Here is a 19,099-nt window from a genome sequence, read left to right on the forward strand (position 1 = left end):
ACCTTTGATTCCTTGATTATTCAGTCCAAATTCATGTTTATACACCATAAAATCAAGCTCTAAGTCCAAGAGTTCATACCTGATAATAGCCCTCGAATCCCTCTTCAAAATCGCCTCAAAGCTCTCAAGGTTCGGAGTCCAAAATGTCACTCTTTCAAAAATTCGCGAAGAAGATGTTCTCACTTAACCTGCCAGTTATTTCCCCTTCTGCGGATAAATTTCCGCTTTTGCGCCTTCCGCTTAGGCGGTCAATGTCCGCTCCTGCGGAGCTTTCACTTAAGGCGACTTTCCGCTTCTGCGATCCAACTTCGCATCTGCGGGACCGCTTAAGCGATCCAATGTCCCGCTTCTGCGGAACCTGACCTGGGCTCCTATTTCCGCTCCTGCGAGGCCTGGCTCGCTTCTGCGAGACCGCATCTGCGATCTCCTTTCCGCAGATGCGGAAACACCTGCTGCAACCAAAAACCTGCAATTTTCCAACTTCAAATTCCTTCCGTTAGCCACCCGAAATCATCCCCGAGGCCCCCGGGACCTCAACCAAGGTTACCAACATATCTTAAAACATTATTCAAACTTGTTCCAATCCTCAAAACTCGTCATACAACGCTAAAACCATTAAATCACATCGAATTCAAGCCTAAGTTTCTTCAAAACTTCCGCAATACGCATTCGATCAAAAAACCGACCAAAACATCTTTGAATGACCTGAAATTTTGCGCACACATCCAAAATCACCTAACGGAGCTACTGCAACTCTCGGGATTCCATTCCGATCCTCGGATTAAAATCTCACCTACCAACCGGAATTTGCCAAAATACTAACTTCGCCAATTCAAGCCTAATTCTACACCGGACCTCCAAAACCAATTCCGATCACGCTCCTAAGTCACAAATCATCCCCCGAAGCTAACCGAATCACCGAAAATCACATCCGAGCCCTCTAACTAACCAGTCAACTTCCGGTTGACTTTTCCAAAACAAGCTTTCCTTAAAGAGACTGAATGTCTCATTCCCTACCAAAACCAAACCAATCCAACTCGATTACCTCAAATACCGATAATGAAGCATAGAGAAACATAATATGGAGAAAATGGGGCGGTAACTCACGTGACGACGGGCCGGGTCGTCACACATTTATATTATTTATTTAGTAAATACAAAAGTAATTTTTAATTTTGACTAATGTTGACCTAAATAGCGACCAACTTTGGTCGCTAAACATACATAATTTTAAATTAGAGACCCAAGTTGGACGCTAAATTTAATTCAGATTTATTTATCTTTCATATAATTTTTAAAATATTAACTGGGTCCCAGGTTAGCGACCAAAGTTGGTTTATATTTTACTGAGCGACCAACATTGGTCGCTAAAGTTGAATTATATTTATTTATATTTTATAAATTTTTTTATACAAAATTATAATTATTAAAATTTTATAACTGGGTCCCAAATTAGCGACAAAGTTGGTCTCAAACTGTTTACTCTTTATATAGCGACCAACTTTGGTCGCTAATATTAAATTTTATTTATTTATATTTTATTATTTTTAAAAAATAATATTATAATTATTAAAATTTAGTAGGTGGGTCCCAAGAAACGACCAACGTTGGTAGCTAATTTGAGTAATTCTTTGACCAAGCAAGTCTGACCAGTCCGGTCAACAATTTGACAAAATTTTCGACCAAGTGGCGACCAACGTTGGTCGCTAATTTATTTAAAATCATTATTTTATTATTTTTCACCAGTTTAGCGACCAACTTTGGTCGCTTTTCTTGACAGACCAACGTTGGTCGCTAAAGTTTGGTCGCTTTTTGCAGGAATTCTAGTAGCGTTTGTTAAAAAATCTATATACATGTACTTTATGAGAAGGGTATTACGAGAATTATTTTGTTTTTGCTCTTCTCTACCAAGTCCTAGTTATTTACTGAACTTTGTTGCACCAATGGTGGAGCTATTTTGTTCAACTAGCGTTAATTGGCACTCCTTTGTCCAAAAAAAATTACATTATATAGATAAATAAAAAAATTATTTTTTCATATATGCTATATGTTGGATTCGTTTGATTTTTTCTTATGTTTATTTTCTTTATATTTCAATACCATTAATGAAAATTTCAAGTTGTGTCATTGCGTTGTGGAAACAATTTTATACCCGAGAAGAACTCTATCTTCACCGCTAAATCATGCCATAATGATAATCAGAAATTGGAGGAGAACTAAGTAAAAAGTATAGTACAATTTAAGGTACCCATGGTCTTTTTATCAAATTAGGTATTTTAGGTACATATTTCGTAAAATTAATCTAATATTATTTGTGAGTATTCATTCTCTAAAAAGGTAGAATGATGCGTATCGTTCAACGCTGATTTACTTATCTAAGGCAATATGAATTGATTTTCACTTAGTAGTATTTTTTTTTCCTGCCTTTTTTTTAATGGTGTATTCATATTTTAAAAATCCTAAATCAACATTAGTGCATGGATATTTAGTGAGAACATCGCATTGTTCGAAGGGCTTTTTGGCATGCAGTCCAAAACGTACGATCGACCCTAAAGTCAACCCACACTTTGTGTAATCCTCGGTGATTGCAAAAGCACTTACTCCCTCCGTTTTTAATTTATGTGATCCGGCACGGAGTTTAAGAAAAAATGAAAACTTTTTGAATTTGTGATCCTAGACAAGTCAAAAAGGGACCCAGAGTATTTATGTGGTTATAAAAGTTTCTCATTCAGGGTAGAATTGTAAGTTTGAGCTAAATTGTTATCAAATTTAGAAAGGGGTCATTCTTTTTGGAACGAACCAAAAAGGAAATAGGTTCCTCGAACAGAGGGAGTATTAAATTGGTTGATGCTGCCTAACTTCTTCTTTTTTTTCATACTCTCCCATTTTAATGTATGTAAACCTAGTTTCTTTTCTTGTTCGTGCCAAAAAGAATAATTTTTTTTATATTTGAAAATAATTTACTTTTATACAATAATTTTTAGTCATATAAAAAATATGTGCCTCATTTTATATCACAAATATAAAATTTTTTTTTATTTGCAAATTTTGTATGCTTGAAACGGATGGATATATAGTAAGAAGAAAATGACTTGTCATGCATCATTCCAATGTATTATGATCCAATTATGTACGAAGGCGTGCCACGATCACACATCTCTCCTCTCTAACTTCGCTCCATTTGTTTTCTCTTTAGCTTTTGGGAGTCGGGGGTGATACATATATTTTCTAAAAAATAATGAGTTGGTCCCCAGGAAAAAAGTTACTATTTAACAGAATAATCTTGGAAGGCCACATTTTTTTTCGTGGGTTGAGCTTAAAAGTTTACTCCCTCCCGCTCACAATAAGTGTCCAATTTGCTTTTAGCACGCCCATTAAGAAAATACTAAATTCTCTACAAAAATATCTACTATGACTAAACTACCCCTAATTAAACATTTAATGTGAGGAGTAAGAAAACTTTTTAGGGATATGTACATAGGGGTTATTTTGTAAAAACAAATTGAATTCTTTCTTGATTACATGACTGGACACTTATTTTGAACCAAAATGAAAAAGCAAATTGGACATTTATTGTGAACCGGAGGGAGTAATCAAAATCGATTAGGACGTGATTCCGAAGATAAAAATATAAGACATTAAGCTCCAAAACGACTTTTGGTTACCAATGATTTGACAATGACTACTCCTACCAAACCAAAGATTTGAATTAGCAATAGAAAATCGTTTAAAGCTGGTAAGCCAAATATGTGTCCACATGCTTTTGAAGATATCAAACTAATTAATATCCTTCTTATAATTGTTATTACCATGGTTAACTAATTAAAAGAATCATGAGCATATCTCCATTGATTACCCATGCACTATTCAAGAATCAATTATCTGACCACAAAAATATAAAACTACGACTTAATATATGGTCAGATGAGATCCTCATTCTACTGCAAGAGTCTCAAGAAGGAGAAGATGAAAAATTGGAAAGGTTGTCAGTGGCTGAGGCGAATCTAATATTTTAACTCTATGAATTTAAATTCGTAATTCTATCACATTCCATCTGATTGATTGAGTTTAAAATTAATTATTTATTTTTTGAATAAAAATATAGTATATGAGCGAAAACTACGAAAGATACGCCCTTAGTGAATGGGCCATGAAGATATAAAGAATGAAATATAAGCACTTGGGGCAAAGTGAGTGGTGGGATACATTTCCAAAATGCTAGAGAAGAAATTAATCAAGTGACAAATTTAGGGGTGAGTCCATATAAAATTGGATTTGCATGTGAGTGGGGTCCTGCTTTTGGTCAAGTGTAAAGCAAGTGGCACTAGATTTGGTAAGTGGGGAAGAATACTTGATTGCATATTGTGTGATGACATATATTATGCTATTTACACTTTGTAATATATAGTCTCTGGTTATTTGTCTATGTAATCATATCATTAGTGTATCTAGCTTCATGATCTTCTTATCATATTAGTCGAGGAAAGACAATATATTTATCATAGTTTATTTTACCTTTTATGAAAAGGAAGATATAATTGTTTCGCATTTGGCTAGTCCTTTTTCTTGAAAGAAAAGGTTTTGGACTTCTGTAAATTGAGGATCCTCCATTCTCATTTAGTAGCATCCATATTGTAGCCAAACGGGGTTTGAGAGTCTTGTTTAGGGGGAGAATCTTTGGGACAAGTATTAGCCACTTGTATGTATCTTTTTGTAGGGTTGTTCTCTAGATATTTTGTACTTTTTTTTTATATATTGGATTGCTCATCTCCACATGTGAATGTAAGTTAATTTAGTGAATCACGTTAAATGTTTGTATTTTTTTTGAGTATATTTCTCTTTTGATATATGATTTATTGTCATTGAATGTATACTTTATAGCTTTCGCATATGACACCTGATTATTTCGATCTTAACATGAAGGAATCAAGTGAGAAATTGAAGGGAAGCTTACATAAATTGTTATTTTCTAAGGTTGATATGACATTACAAATAAGTTGTAGTAACTCTTTTAAAGATGGAACATGATAGAAATTACTCGATAACAGGTCAAAGTTATATAAAATCTCAGAAATATTTTACAAGATCTTCAAAATGTGTTGTAGCAAAGCTAAGTATTATTTATTATTTCTTCTTCGACCCTAATAATTAATAGCTCCCCTGAAAATGGGAAGCACAAAGATACACCAGGTAGAGATTATTATTGGATTAGCACAGCTGGAATTTTTCATACTTCTTGGAGTTTATGATTTTATTGAATAATTAAACCTTGATTTGCATGCTTACACATATCGATCTAGAAAATTTCATTTGTGCAGTTTGGATTAGAATAATTATATCAGGATTTTATGGAAATATGCCTTTCTTGAATAGTTATTAAAAAAATATAGCAACAAGAATTCATATTGCATGCTTTGATGGCAAAGATTGTATCCTAACTAACTTTTATCTTTATCATTAGCTTTAGGAAAGCATAATAACTCCACCCTCCTTTTCTTGAATCCTTCATCCCAAATCTTCCCATAAAAATAAATTGTAATTAATTAAATATAGAGACGTGTTAGCAACTAAACAATTTTTCTTTTTTTCAAGGTGTTAGTTAGCTACCCAATATAGAAATTCCAAATTATAGTATATCGAAAGTGTAATAAAGATTTATTTGACATTACACAATCAAAACTAACTTTTTGATTTCAAGAAACTATATTGAAGTGTTGTTTTGGTGGCTTCTTAATTACCTTTAATAATTTTCAAAGCAATATAATAGGAATAGATTAGTAGTATATAAGATAAATGTTTAAATAAGAAAGCCTACTAAGACCACGTAGTACAATCACAAATCTTTTGTTTAACCATCCGATATTTACTGTCTACTTACTAAAATAATTATTCATCTAATTCGCGTCAAATAGAGAAACTAACGGTGTAAACCAGATGGATTTATAATGATTCTCTTATTGTCGTTATTTTTTAACGTGACAATAAAATTTATTGAAAAGTGACAAGTTTGGTGTGTGACAAAATACCTCCATCCTAATTCCTAAAAGGAGAACAAAGAAGAACGTACCTCGAAAATTTTAGTACTAGTCAATTAGAGAGAACAATACAGATCCAAAAAGATGAAAAGACAACATATAATTAATTGAAGACCTAAAAGGTGTTTCTGAATGACCTTATGTAGGGCCAAGTTACTAATATATATATATATATATATATATATATATATATATATATATATATATATATATAGTTGAGCACCACCAATTTCCATCACATATTAACCCTTAATAGTCATTCAGTTTTTAGTCCAAAACTCAAAGTTATATTTTCCTTTTCACTAATAAATAAGATCACAACGTTAACCACGCGTCATGTTAAAGCAAAATAAGCTCTACATCAAATTACTGCCTCCGTTCATACGTGACTGCTTATATTTTCTATAAAAAGTCAAATTATTTTGAAATAAATTTAGTTTGCTGAAGACTAATATTTGAGACTGTCAAAATCAGCTATCCATGAAGTTCAGCCATGGATTCTTAGCTGATTAAAGTTAATCTGGTGAGTTTGAGTAGGTCGGTGAAATAGAGGAAGAAGATGGAGAAAGAATATTCTCAGAGATTCTATTTCTTCAATAATACTGCGTATGTCTGTACATGTATATGTATATGACTAAAAGCTAACTAACTCTTATCTATGGTTTACTAACTCTACTACTGACTACAGTAAACTTAAGTTACAATTAGCACAACTAACTAACTGTTATTATAACTAACTAAGTAATATTGCTTGGGTCAATACTCACCCTCAAGCTGGAGGGTGGAAACAAATTTTCTACTCCCAGCTTGCTCAACAGATGATAGTGTGGTGCTTTTCTAAGACCTTTGGTAAGTAATTCTGCAAGTTGATCCTTAGTACTAACATGATGTGTTTGGATGAGACCTTGCTATTATTTCTCCAGTACAAAATGACAATCAATGTCAATATGTTTGATCCTCTCGTGGAATATTGGGTAAGCAGCTATCTATATGGCCGTTTTACTGTCGCAGAAGAGGTCTATGGGAAATTTCACAGTGATGCCTAACTCCTTAAGCAGACCCACAAGCCATGACAATTCAGCTACTGTTGAGGTCATGCTTCTAAACTCTGCCTCTGCTGAACTTCTTGACACTGTGCTCTGTTTCTTGGATTTCCACGAAATAAGTGATTCCCGTACTTCACAATGTACCTTGTGACTGATTTTCTGGACTGTGGACAGGCTGCCCAGTCGGAGTCACAATAAGCAACCAATGAATGAGAGGTTGCAGAAGAGATTACTAAACCCAGACCTGGAGCACTCTTCACATATCTGATGACTCTGATGGTTGCATTCATGTGTGACCTCTTAGGTTTGTGCATGAATTGGCTCAAGATCTGAACCACATAAGCTATATCAGGCCTGGTCATGGTAAGGTAGAGCAACCTTCCTACAAGCCTTTGATAGGGTTCAGCATCAGCCAGAATAGTATCTTTATCATCCTTGGTCTGCGTAGCTTTATCAAATTCCAATGATGTGAGCTTCTGATTGACTTCCAAAGGTGTTGACACAGGCTTTGCTCCCCCTGGCCCTGAATCAGATATCAGATCAAGGGCATATTTGCGTTGATTCATGAGGATTTCAGCCTTACTTCTGGCAAATTCTATGCCTAAGAAGAATCTGAGCTCTCCTAAGTCTTTCATTTTAAACTTCTTCTGAAGGTTATCTCAAGCAGCTTGAATAAGTTGCTGATTATTGCCTGTCACCAGGAGGTCATCTACATAAACTAGGACAAGCACTAAAGCATCACCTCTCATTCGTGTGAACAAGGAATAATCAAAGGGGCTTTGGACAAATCCCGGGTCTTGGAGAGCTTCCGTGAGCTTCAAGTTCCACTGTCGAGATGCTTGTTTGAGTCCATAAAGTGACTTTCTCAATTTACACACCTTGGCTCTAGACTCCCCCTTGGTGCCAAAACCCTGAGGAAGTTGCATGTATACTTCTTCAAAGAGATCCCCCTGCAAGAATCATTATGCACATCCATCTGATAGATGTGCCAATGTTCTGAAGCAGCTGCAGCTATAACTGATCTGACAGTCACCATTTTAGCTACAAGAGAGAAAGTCTCCTTGTAGTCTAGACCTTCCTTTTGACTAAAGCCTTCGGCCACAAGCCTAGCCTTGAACCTTTTCACCTCCCCATTGGCTTTGTATTTGACTTTGTATACCCACTTACAACCTATAGGGATTTTACCTTTAGGTAGATCAACTATATCCCAAGTCTTGTTATCTTCCAGAGCTTGAATCTCCTGCTGCATAGCATTGACCCATTTTGCATCTTTGGCTGCCTCATAGTAGTGCTTGGGCTCAACGATGACTGATTGTGCAGTAAGACATTTTACATATGAAGGGGATAACCTATCATAGCTCACATAATTGGACATAGGATATGCACAAGAACTTGTCACATAATCCTGCATCCATCTGGGAGGTCCAGTTGTTCTTTGGGAGTTTCTGACTGCAATTGGTTGAACAACTTCTACATGTGAAGGAGGCTCAACATCATGTGGTGTAGGGTTGTCAGCTTGTGCTTCAGGTGAATCAGCATCATCAAGTGCAAAGTCATTGGTAGGAGTAGCATGCTCCTGAACATCATCAGAAACAGGTGAGACTAAATGCTCATCTGTTAACTCACGGACTGGAAATAAGGGATTAGGCATCATCTTCATTTGTTTAAAGGGGAACACCTGCTCCTTAAACACCACATCTCTATTGATTAGGAACTGCCTGGATTGCAAGTCGTACAGTTTATAGCCCTTCTTTGTTGGTGAGTATCCCATAAACAGTGCTGGCAATGCTCTGGCAGAAAATTTGTCCTGTTTTCTTACATTTACAGTATCACATAAGCACCCAAATACCCTTAGGTGATCTGATGATGGTGCAGTGTTAAAGAATACTTCATAGGGGGCTTTCCTTTCAAGGTTGTGGAAGGCAATCTATTTATTATGTGTACTGCTGTAAGAACACACTCACCCCAAAATCTTAAGGGTGCTGCAGATTGAAATCTCAAAGATCTAGTTGTTTCAAGGATGTATCTATGTCTTCTTTCCACTATGCCATTCTGCTGTGTAGCATAAACACATGTAGTTTGATGTACAATTCCTAATGTCTCAACTAACTGCTTCATATTTGAATCAACAAATTCAGAACCATTATTTGTTCTCAGGATTCCCAGAACAATCAAACTGAGTACTGATCATAGAAAACAATCGTTTCATTAACCAACAAGTCTCATCTTTAGTATTCATCAGGAAAAGCCAAGTTATTCTAGAGAAATCATCTACCACTATAAGAAAAAATCTCTTGCTATCATAGGTGGGTACTCTGAAAGGTCCCCATACATCAGCATGCAAAAGATCAAATGGTGTCTTAGCTCTACTAGTACTAACTGGAAATGGTAATCGAGTCTGCCTAGCTAATGGACAAACAAGACACATTGCACAATCACTGCTCCTGTTACTAGTGTGAAGATTTTTGAACTTATCAATCCTCTTAAGTGTCTCCATAGGTAGGTGGCCAAGTCTCCGGTGCCATATCTCCAGTTTTATTAAATCTTGACTAACTGACATAGAAGTAGGCATGATTGTGGTATGTACAGTTGGTGTAGTGAGCTTCCTCCTGCATATGCAATCTTTGAGTATGTACAGTCCATTTGTGTCATTACCAATCCCTAACACCTTCCCAGTGTAGAGATCCTGAAATACACATATATCAGGAAAGAAGGCTACCAAATATTGCAGCTCTTTTGTCAATTTTGAAACTGACACTAGGTTATACTTAAAATTTGGAACATGAAGAACATCACTAATATGTTGGTTCTTGAATATACTAGTTGATCCACTATGTGTAATTGCAGCCTCATCTCCATTTGCTAAATGAACTGAGTTGGGTTTTAGGAATGAGGTAGGATTATCTGATGCTTCTAGCTTTGAAACCATGTGGTTAGAGGCACCACTATCTACTATCCAAACATCCTGATCCAGGTTAGACATTAAGGACATTATAATACCTGAACCATTCCTGTTGCATTAGCTGCTACTTCAGTCTCCTTGCCTTTAAGCAGTTGTAGAATCTACTGATATTGTTTTGGAGTGAATGTGGGAGCCATAGGTGTAGAACCAGTTGTTGTTGCTGGAACATCTTCAGCTGCAAAATTAGTTGTTGCCTGGGAATTGTACTTCTTCCTGAACTTGTTATCTTTTGGATATCCTACTACCCTGTAGCAAGTTTCTTTAGTGTGGCCTTTCATGTGACATACATCACACTGAAGATTGTAATTTTTCTTTGGCCTCTACCGATTCCCAGATCTATTTGTCGTCAGCGCCGCCATCTCACCCCTATCAACAGTGGTAAAGGTGTTGGACATTGTCCTCTGACTCTCACGCTCCATTAACATAGAATAAGCTTTGTTCACAGATGGAACATGAACTATCATCAAGAGCTGGCTGCGTGCTTGTTCATAAGACTCATTCAGTTCCATTAGGAACTGTAGAAGCTTTTGACGCTCCATGAATTGAAAAAATTCACGAGAGTTAGCAGCATCACGACTAGGAATTGGTGCCAAACTATCAAACTCCGCCCAAAGCACTCTCAATTTTGAGAAATTAGTCGAAATAGAACTGGTGCCCTGCCTAGCAGTATCAATTTCTCTGTGGATCTGAAAAATCCTAGAGCAATCAACTTTATCAAATCGCTCCTTCAAATCGTCCTATACTTCATTAGCATTTGACGAATATACCATGCCACTCAACAATTCCGGAGAAACATAGTTCATCAACCAAGACAATACAATCGCATTACAACGTTCCAGAGGTCTACGAGATTTGTACCATAGTTCTCCCTTTAGCATGTGCCGTCAATGAACCCTAGCTTATTTCGACCTAGGATTGCAATCCTCATTGCCCGTCTTCACACAGAGTAGTTTTCCGGTCCTCGTAATTGCAACGAAATCAACACAGCTCCTGAATTATCATTTGAATTCAGGAAAAGTGGGTGATTGTGACCTAATTTCTCTGGTTCAGTGTTATCGACAGTTGCCATTGTTGATCTTCCTAATTAACTCGAAGAAAAACTAAAATGGACGAAATTGAAAATGATGAGACCACACTAATGGTTGTGTGGCTCTGATACCATGTCAAAATCAGCTATCCATGAAGTTCAGCCATGGATTCTTAGCTGATTAAAGCTAATCTAGTGAGTTTGAGTAGGTCGGTGAAACAGAGGAAGAAGATGGAGAAAGAATATTCTCAGAGATTCTATTTCTTCAATAATACTGCGTATGTCTGTACATGTATATGTATATGACTAGAAGCTAACTAACTCTTAACTATGGTTAACTAACTCTACTACTAACCACAGTAAACTTAAGTTACAAGTAGCACAACTAACTAACTGTCATTATAACTAACTAAGTAATATTGCTTGGCTCAATAGAGACTAGAGAAAATAGTTAGTATTTCTGAACCGGCAAACAATTCTGTTTATCACTATTTCTCAACAAAGCTTCTACTTAGCTTGCGAGTTTTTTATCTCGGTTTTCACTCGGTATCCGATTCCCGCATTGGAACCCGACTAAATTATATTTGTGCCTGAAAGTCTTACTTCAGGGAGTAAGCGCTTCCTATCAAAGACGATTTTATGCCTAGAAATCGAACCCGAAACCTCTGATTAAGAATATAGGAGTACTAATTATCAACCTTTGGTGGTGAGCTAGCGAGCTACGGTCTTTTTTCTTTTTACACTTCTCCAGAAACTTAAGTTTTCCTGCACCCAGATAACTGTTTTTTACTAGTAATAACTAATACTCCATATTATTTACTTATCATTTGGGTATTATTTAATCGTGATAAATGGTCATAGAGACACCAAATTCACTCTGTCAACTCTTTATTATTATATTGAAGTTGATCAGTACCAAGATCATCTCGAATCCCATTTATGTATCAACAACCACTCGTGTAATGCATAATCTATCTAGCTTGATTATTATAATAATTAATTAATAATGAATTATAACCAGCCACAGCCAGAGTCATTTGGGTACATTAAGTCGTTCTAGGTTAAGATTAGCACCATGTGCTTTACAGACTGTTCTTTATCGAACTTCTAAAGCTAGATATGCACTACCTTTTTATTGGTAAATTACTACAATATTAAACTCCTAATCTAGCTTTATATGACAATAAAATTTTTGTAATTACTATCGAGAGTTATGATGGAATGGATGAGATCCCTTAATCCTTAACTAAAGGTCTCGGCTCGAGACCTAATATTCATTTTTTTCTCCTCACCTTGTGTATGGTACTCGTATTAGGTCTTCGAGCCGAGACCTTTAATTAAGGATTAAGGGATATATTCAAGTTCTAAAAATTAGACGATCCTTCTAGCTAGTCTTAAAGAGAGAATATAATATATTTTTTCTCATCCATGCACGTCTCATTTTAAGATTGGCAATCAGTATTATCATCCAAGTAACTTCAAAAATATAAATGTAAATCTGAAAGAAGAATTAAGATACTCCTTCATTATCAGCAAGAAAGTTAACTAATTAACTCTCGTTGAATCAAATTAAGATAATCAAGTAACCTTGAGATGAAAAGAACGGTAAAATCAAATAAAATTATAAAGGGAAAAAATTATCACATTCACAATCTCACAATAAACTTTACAATAATAATATCAGTTAAACTTTTATCACAGTCACAAGTCACAAGTCACAATAAACTTTTATCAGTTAAATTAAGCAATTATTATATTTTTCTTTTCTCTCTTTTTTTTTTTTCATAGATAAAATATATATTACAACAAAGGTGGAGGGGGACCTGAACCTTACCTCCACAATAAAGATGGAAATACATTCGGTCAACCACATATGGTAACCAAGATGCACTCTAACACTATGGTAGGTTAGACCTATAAGGATGGACCAATTGTCTATCCAAAAAAAGGATAGTCAATTGATGATACAAAAAAACAGTTTTGTTAAGCCTTGGTCAACTATACAAGAAGTACTCGTAAACCTATGAATGCTAAGCAAGAGAGATGTAAGGTTTTCTTCCATGTTAATGTTCATGTAGGAAAGATTAATGAAGAATGGTACATAATCCAATTCAAAGAGCTGGACTATCTTCCATTTAGCTTTGACATTGAGGTCAAGGAAAGCCAAATGGAAGATAGTTGACAAAAAGAGTCCAAGTGAGGTTGAACTGTGCTGCTGCTGCCTAGAGATTCTGACAGAAAAGAGTGAGCCAAAAAATGATCCATTTCCTGGTGGAATGATCCAGCCTGTGAATGCGTTTGTCATAGAGCAGCTGAAAGGGGCACATTTGTTCCAGTATGGTTGAACAACTGAAAGTGGCACCTGTTGAATGCACACTTGTTCATGCTGGGATGTCTGTTTGATGGTCTGTTGCTGTGGGTGATGTGCCTGCAGTGAACCATGTAGATGTGTGTGTGTGTGGATGAAGGGAGTGACTTGGATCAAAGGATACTTTCTCAGCAGAATGAGCATTAGAAATGCTGATACCACTGGCTGAAACAGTACCAGTTGATCAAGTAAACTCCCTGAACCTGCAAAATGAAAAACACTTAGTGAAAGGGAGCTCAATCTCCAGGTTCTTATGGATTCTGGAGATGAGTCTGGGGAAAGGGGAGCAATTGGGATCCCTGGTCTAACAGCTGATTGCAGGTTCTTGTGACTGCAATCAGCTGAATAGATGCTCATGCTGAAGAAAGGAACTTGACTGAAAGAGCCATGACTGCTTGTATAAGGGGGGCTGCAGTACTGGTGAGAATAGTTTGGGTGGTGGGGTTCTTTGGATTGGAAATGGGATTTATCTGAGAAGGGTGGGCTGTAACTGATTTCAGGAATTGGTAAAAGTGGTGCTGCAAATTCTGCACAGCCTACAAGTGAGAGTACTGCACTCAGCACTTTTGATTGCAGTTGTGTTGTATTATTTCTGTGGGGATGATGGATGAATATCAACTAGGTTGGATTTAGGAGAATGAACAAAGGGGAAGTTGTTACTATTCTCAAAAACCATACCAGTTGAATGATTGAGGAAGAGAATGTACATGGTTGAGATGCCAAAAGAGGAGGGGGGGTCTCCTAAGTTCTTGTGGGGTCTAGGAGTATGAAAGAAAGGAGAAAGAAAAACTGGGTGGTAAGCCATCTGAGAACTGTGATTTTCAGGTATTTCCTTTCTTTTTGGAGAAGATTCTCCTGCAGATGGTGAGTATCTGGAGGTCAGTTGTGGTGAATAGTGTAGAAAAGAGGTGTGCTACTATGGTGAGCCTGGGTGGTATGATTTGTGTTGAACCAAGGGACATTCCCCAGTATGTTTATCATGAATGTTATGTGAATAGCATACTGGAAAGTGGTTGCTGAGCCTTGAATGACCTGCTTCTCTTTATGACCTTCATCAAACCATTGTTGTAATTTCAGGAGAATGAGCACAAGTGCTGATACCACACTCTGAAATAACAACAATGGGATGGGAAGTTCATGAATGAGAAGGACCTGCAAAAAAGAGAACAAGGTTAGTGGTAGGGTTCTGTCTGGCCAGTGCCTTTGTTTGGTGAACTTTTTGGTTGAGTGAATGTCTAGAATCATTTGGACAATTAGTTCACCTCCCCTAACTTTTCGTTGGTCATCCATATCCATGAGAAGAAGTAGATGCCATGTGTGAAGGAACTTTGATTTTCTTGGTAGTTTTGTGTCTGAAGGCTGGGGTACTCCATTGGTCTTGGATTATTTGACCTCTGATGTGGGATGGTAGTGAGGCAACATTGGTGAAGTGAGCTGGTAAAGTGAGTTCATGACTGAGTTTTGAAAGGGAATCAGCCGGGCAATTTGCTTCTCTATAGACATGAGTAATCTTGAAATCCTCAAAGAGAGAGCATAGGAGCCTGAGTTGAGAGATCTTCTCACTTAAAGCCCATGGAGGTTCATTTTCCTCTGTCAACCACCTGACTAGGAGTGCAGAATCTGGTTCCAACTGGATTCTGGGAAATCCATTATCCAAGCACCACTGAACTCCTATTCTGGCTGCTTCAGTTTCAGCATAATTGTTGGTACCCTCCCCCAATGGAATGGCCATTGGATGAATGANCGGATTCAAGCCTAAGTTTCTTAAAAACATCCGAATTACGCATCCGCTCAAAAACCCGACCAAACGATGTCCGAATGACCTGAAATTTTACACACATATCCAAAATCACCTAACGGAGCTGCAGCAACTCTCGGAATTCCATTCCGACCCTCGGATCAAAATTTTACCTATCAACCGGAATTCGCCAAAATACTAACTTCGCCAATTCAAGCCTAATTCTACACCGGACCTCCAAAATCAATTCCGATCGCACTCCTAAGTCACAAATCATTTCCCGAAGCTAACCGAATCACCAGAAATCACATCCGAGCCTTCTACTAATAAGTCAACGTCCGGTTGACTTTTCCAACTTAGGCCTACTTTAAAGAGACTAAGTGTCTCATTTCTTATCAAAACCAATCCAAATCAACTCTAACACACCACATACCGATAACGAAACATAAAGAAGCATAAAATGGGAGAAACGAAGCAGTAACACATGAGACGACGGGTCGGGTCGTCACATCCTCCCCAACTTAAACCAACGCTCGTCCTCGAGCGTACCCAGAGTTGTACTAGAAGCAACCCAATAGGTGAATGACCTTACCAAACATATACCCGGGATGATCCCACGTCACCCTATCTTACATAGGTCCGACAATACAACATAGCTGAAATTTCACAGTCCATCCAGACCATAAATCGTAGAATCACATTGCACTTTCCGAAATCATACACAAGATCAGGACCTCACATCTATACTCAGCATAGGCCCGAACCAATTGTAATAACCCATACCTGCGACCTCGGTGAAATCATATGATGTACTACATAATCCAAACACTCGAACCGATAACTTCTATTCACAGTAGTTGCCCATAACAACCAAATACCGGCAGAAAACCTCTCATTAGCTAAAACCTTATTCCCACAGTTTCCTATACTGCCAACGATAAGTGAAACACGCTATAAACCGTAATCATTTCTCATATCAACCATTCATGAAACCGTTTCCCTTTTGACTAATACCAAAACAGATTTTCGGGCCAAACCTCGATATTATCCTTCTAACAAGCTGAAATCAAATCTGTTCGTATTCATTAATGACTCCAACGATCACCTCGAATCCAACACATCACTCTGGTGCTACGACACCTCAATACAGGCCTACGCCACGACTTGCATAATACACGGACCAACAAGAAACGGTCTGAACATACTCAAATCATGACAATTGACTCAAACGAAAGAGCTGTACCTCAAGCTCATCAGTACCATCACAACACAAGGCTGAGACCCCGTCTCACATCATAGAAATAAAATGCCTGAATCTACCCCGAAAGGTCATAACTCCCATAGCCTCGCTACAATGCGCGATCCTGTCCCAACACTGTTACACCTCAAGCACCTCAAGCCGCTATGCTCAAAATCAACAAGCACACACAATTGATGTCTGAAACCAAAGCAATTCATTACACGCACGGTGAACAAATAACATATGACACGCAACCCGATGGATCATAACCAATACTCCATTTACTGAGCAACACTCAATTACTCTTCCCGGTCGACTTTCTCTATGAATCCTCAATAGAACCGTACCACATGTGCCCATATCCAACAAATCATAACGCCTCACCACAGAAAAGCAACTCATAGATCTCTCCAGATCACTAACAAGTTCAATAACGATCGAATCAACCTATCCCTCAACAATTCAACTCGGGACTAACCAAGCTAACTCAAGCCAAGTACGTAGCCACAACGGCCTGCCAACGAACTCAATACCAAGAAGCCTGAAGCTGCTCCTTCCACTACTATAACTCCTGTCGGAGCCGTACGATACGGTGCCCAGCACCAAATCAAAATCGAAATCCACAACCTCGCCCGGTAACATGCCCGGCCACAAGAGACGCATCCGAAAAGTCCCTCAACACCGGAACTGAATCAATGGTAGAAACCTCTGTACTGACATCCGCCACGAAGACCCAATTACGAAACGCAATCCTTCCCAGCCGTCCGCTGGTCTTTGGGATACAAATTACTTTTCTAGAACACAATCCGATGCACCTCGCCACGCAACCTGTGGCATTTTCCAACATAGCCTGTAGCACAATAGTCTAGAATAACCCAACACTAAAACAACCAGTCTACAATCCAAAATCTGGCATACCAAGCAAAGAAAGATCCACTCGGACCTCTAATTCCCAATAACCGCTAGACGGTACCAATACACAAGATTCACAACAACTGCATAGCCTAAACACGAGAACTCCTAGTCTCCAACTCCATATAGCACACAAATCACTGTACCTGATCCCAAATTGCGCCGTACGAATACATATCACACCTCAAGTACCCAATCATCCCTCGAAAGATAATCTAAAATTTCCCTGTGCCATCAAACAAACTCAGATATCAACAGTCGATCCCAAATGCCGCAACAATACCGAAGTATCATCAGTTTACATCACATTGCCCTTTTTCTGGAACATATGCCCCCGTCGAATCACTATGGTTGGCAATACCATTATCCTTAATCATTTGAAGATCGATTCTTTAATCACCTGCAGCTGCCCGTGCTGCTTAAGAATTTAATGACTTTCCATTATGAACTGAACCGTAACTTTACACACTCAAATCCCACTCCTCCACAACATATCGCATATACCATACCACACTAGTATAACATGAGAACTCCATCCCCCTACCTAAACACAAACATCTACGTACTCCACTAGTCAAGAACTCTCCATCAATCCCATCAAGAAGAGAAATCATTACACATTCCATGCTTCACATGCCCATAGGCAACATATACGTCTCTAAACCACGGTAAAACTCATCAAGAACTCCCTTCCAACTCCATTGCACAAGCTAAACTGCCAGGACTGAATCCTTCTATCCGAACCAAGCTAAGCAAGCTGTCGGAACTCAAGAGCCTTGCTGCACAATACCTGTAAAAGCCCATTACCTCGAACACATACGAAGAATTAATCACATCCTTACCATACCGATTCGGTCTACTATCAAGTCTTTCCCATCTATCTAATTTCCCTTTTGATTCATCATCCACTTGATATTTCTCCCTCGCTATAGCATCACAATGCCTCAATCCAAGCTTACCACACGAGACTCGAACATAAGAGCACACTGTCTAAGACTCATAGGCCACTGAATACTCTCTCAATTGTTTCCCAGAAATACCACATTCCAGAATACTTTACTCAGAAGAACTTTCTGCGAATCTAAATTCGCTTCCTTTACTTTCCAGGTATCGACACATAGGATCCCATGATCAACATAAAAAAAAAAATACCACAAGTCTTGACATTTTCTATTGAAAACACTGTCTTTAGTCACATACACCACCTTAAAACACCTGAGTGTTACATGTAGATTCTCGAACACATTAAAACCTTTCTCGAGAGTCATTCACTCTTATTCATCTGCAAATTACCTGATTTAACGAACAGAACCACTCGTTCTTTATTGGCACTTCGGTACCATAAAATGAGACCCTCATCCCAATACAACCAAGCAACTTCTTGCTCTATGCACCGAGCATCCTTTACCAGCGACAACTCTAGACATTCCGTAAATCTCATACCCTATGGAACATAATATACCTTTTGCCGAAATTTTGCTTCACTCGTGCCATCCTCGGCTCAATTTCGCAACTAGAACTGTTTCGCCAGCATACCTTGAGACGTAACCAACATAGCACATAACCGTGCAATCAGCTAATCAACAACAACCTCCCCAACTTGGCTTAGAGCCATATATCAAGACACCTTTAACATTTTATAACACTTTTACTCTAGTGATGCCACTATGCCACAGTGAGATTAAACTCAAATCATGTACAAGTTTGTGAAAACACAGATCATCTGGTACTGAAATCCTCTACAACCCTCGCATTCATCCCCACATCAACT

This window comes from Nicotiana attenuata, chromosome 3, assembly GCF_001879085.1.
Source record: "Nicotiana attenuata strain UT chromosome 3, NIATTr2, whole genome shotgun sequence".
Lineage (NCBI taxonomy): Eukaryota > Viridiplantae > Streptophyta > Magnoliopsida > Solanales > Solanaceae > Nicotiana > Nicotiana attenuata.